The sequence below is a fragment of the Arachis ipaensis genome, chromosome B02, assembly GCF_000816755.2.
Source record: "Arachis ipaensis cultivar K30076 chromosome B02, Araip1.1, whole genome shotgun sequence".
In the NCBI taxonomy this organism is placed as follows: domain Eukaryota; kingdom Viridiplantae; phylum Streptophyta; class Magnoliopsida; order Fabales; family Fabaceae; genus Arachis; species Arachis ipaensis.
Genome location: NC_029786.2, coordinates 21,365,818 through 21,369,609, shown reverse-complemented (window position 1 = coordinate 21,369,609; position 3,792 = coordinate 21,365,818).

Here is a 3,792-nt window from a genome sequence, read left to right as displayed (position 1 = left end):
TTATGAGTATAAGATGCTACTAGCAAATGGTGACAAAGGGTTTGAAATAGTTAGGTCAAAGAGTGAAATGGATCCTATAAGTGTTAATTACACCTCTGGAACCACACAAGGCCTAAAGGAGTAGTTTATAGCCATAGAGGCGCGTATTTGAACTCGCTCGTGACAGTTCTACTATTTCGAATGGATCTCTTCCCGATGTATCTATGGACAGGTCCTATGTTTCATTGCAATGGATGGTGCCTTCCTTGGGGCATGGCAGTGCAATTCGAAACCAATATTTGTCTTAGGAAGGTAAGGCCTAAGGACATTTTTGATAATGTGACAAATTACAAGGTTACACACTTGGGGGGAGCTCCTAAAGACGTGATCCAAGTGTAGCAGATAGAAAGTTATTTTTTGTTTAGCTAGTTGTATATTAATGATATAACAATTTTTTAAACTAGTTCTTGATTATACTTGGTGCTCATATTAAAGATTCTTCTCATATGCATGTTCTTTAATTTCACGATGATCATTTGGATGGAATGGTTTTTCATGCAGGATTATGGATACCTCCAGATCAGAGACAGATTACTTCGGCGTTTCCAATGCATTTGGCAGAAGCATTTACTCCCAAAGAGGATGCACAATCATTTAACAACAGTTAATCACTTTGAACTCATCTTTTGATTTTACCATTCTAGCACTGAGTAACATTTATCATTTACAGGTATGTATATGAAGAATACTCCATTGTCATCAAACAACATGGGTGGTCCGAATCATATAACCTTCAAGTTTATTGACAGATTACTTCATCACTTCAAATTTATAACCTTCAAGTTTATTGTTTTGTTTGGTTTCATGAACGGTGAACTTTGGGTTGTACTCAATTATCTTCAGATCATATGACAAATAATTATTTATTTCATTTTTATTTCTGTAGTCTTGATTAAAATAAAGTTAGTCTTCTTTACTAAAGGTTTGGAATTGTATTCAAAGTTTAGGTTAGGGTGCGCCGGAGCAAATCTAAACCTTACCTGATTTAAAGTAGTTATGAAATTAATGACATATCCAAGTAAGTTTTAAACAAAAGACATATTTATTAAAAACACATCTATTAAAGGCACATCGAACAGCAGACACATCTATTAAAGACACATCCCTGTTTATGAAAATCATTTAATCAGAAGACACATCTATTAAAAACACTTCCAACAGAAGACACATTAATTAAAGATACATCCAAATAAGTTTTAAACAAAAGACACATCTATCAGAAGACACATCCATGAAAGACATATCCAAGTATTAATTGGTTAAAACAAAACAAGTGTTTAACAAAAGTAAAATTTAACAAAAGTAAAATGATATCTTCTGAAGAAGCACTCCTTAACATATCATGAAAATTAGATAAATCTACTCTCTTCATTTCTAACAACTTCTGCTTGTATGATAATTAATCAAACAAAGCATCTTAAGAACCTATAAAAGAATAATTTAACGAAAAATAATGGCTCCACCAAGCTAGTACCATTTCTACCTAAATGAATTCAAAGGACACAAGAGAATGTTATGGTTATGGAGGGCATGTGTGTGCTATGCTTGGATATGGAGTTAGGGGGACTACACGTATATGTGGGACAGATTTTTGTCAGTTTGAGCTGAAGGAACTCGGACGGTGCGTGTTCTTTGGATTGATATTTTCTATTAACAATTCGGACGGTCCGAATTGTTTGGTAATGAGAGAGAAATTCGAGTAGAACAATTCGGACCCAACGAATTCAATAGTAAGGAATGCGAATGCAAATCTCACGGTCCGAGTTCGTAGCTGAGAGATTGAATTGGAGATCATTGAACTCGGACCCTCCGTTTTGTGAAACGGTTCGGTAGAAATCGGATGCTCCGAATTCAATCTTTTTTTTTTGCTTCACGTTAACCTAGTCGTAGGGTTCGAGTTCCTTCAAGTTGGTGATATAAAAGGGTGAAGTGAAGTGGTGGGACATTAATTGCGTCTTCCTTCTTCTTCTTGAGCGGCTGCGTCTTCCTTCTTCTTAAAAAACTCTCTCTTTTTTTCAGTTTTGATTTTGATAATGTAGTATCTAAGACTAAGGTTATGCTTATTTTGTGGTGAGTGAAAAAAATGAGTGACAGAATATTGCTAAAAATATTTTATTTTGGTCAGATTTTGTTAGAAACGGTTGAAGGAGTAAAATTTATTTGTGAAAACCCAGTAGATGTTGTTATTCCTTTTATTATCTCATTTGAGGAGCTCAAAGGAGTAATCTGTGAAAAAATTGGTTCTGAGAGGGCAAAAAAGATATCATGTATTCTATACAGATATCCCATACTGGTGTTTGGTGGATTCGTACAGTATCAAATCAAATATGTGACGGACGAAGCGAGCATGCAGGAGATGTTTTCAATGTATATTGAAAATCGGTCTCAAATCTCGTTCATCGAGTTGTATGTTGAGTTTGAACAATCTGAGACTGACCGGAATATTCTACAGGAAGATTATTATAGTGACAGTGAAGAAGAGTTCGAAAGCAACTATGAATTTGTTATTCCAGATGGTGATGAAGATCTAGGTGACAGAACCATGGAGCCAGATGTGACACAAGTGGCAAATGCACTCGCAAACGAAGTGCCGTTTGAGGAGCCATCATTCATGCGAGTTTTAGACTTGGAAGCCATGCACGTTCCGGAATTTCCGGAATATATGACTGCAGGTACGTAATCGTGGTAGAAGTGTTTTTTTAGTTAGATATTGATTGAGTTATTACTAATTTACCCTTTTTTAGCATTATTTAATCATGCGTTATGTGTCGTAGTTGTCAGGATCCAACCGGTCCTCGACCCGTTAAGGAAAATTTTTTTTTCTTTTATATGCTTAAAGTGTTTAATAGGAAATAAAATTTAAGTTGGCTACGATATGGTTGTAGCAAATTGCATGCCTTTTTAATTATTATGTGCACAGGTTCGATCTATTGTACGGTTCAAATGCCATGAACCGGATAGGACCGGTGCGGTTCGGTTGGTTTCCCGGTCGATCCAGCCGGTCCGGTCTGGTTTTTTATATTTGCTGCTGATGTGCTTATTTTATTTAGGGTGACATCATAACATGTTGAAGGTTTTGATTTATAGCATACTGGATGCAGTGAAATTTGATTTACCTTTAGAATCGGTTTTGAAATATCTGCGTATTAATGAAATTTATCTTATGGCGTATGTCCCAGCAGAAATTCCTATCGTCGCAGATGGTGAATTTGCCGTTGGGATGGAGTTCAGTTCCAGAGAAGCTGTTATTAAGGCGGTAAAGGAGTATACCATACGACGAAGCATAGACTACCGTGTATATGAGTCTGAGCCATTGACATTTTATGCCAAGTGTACACAGTATGGGTCAGGGTGTGATTGGCTTATCAGGGTTAGCTTGATCAGCAGAAAGTATTGTTGGGTTATAAGGAGGTACAACGGTTCTCACACTTGTACTAGAGCCACTATTTCTCAGGATCATTCGAAGCTGGATTCAAACACAATTGCAGAAGCAATAAAGCCGTTGGTTGAGGCTGACCCGTCGATAAAGGTGAAATCAGTTATTGCGGAAGTGCAGTCGAAGTTCAATTACACCATCAGCTATCGGAAAGCATGGTTGGCGAAGCAAAAAGCAGTGGAAAAAATATTTGGAGGTTGGGAAGCATCATATGAAGCTTTGCCTATATGGTTTGAGGCCATGTGTCACAAGGAGCCATCAGCTGTTGTCCATTTTGAGACTATGCCTGCATATCAAGGCGATGACTTGGTGGGTGA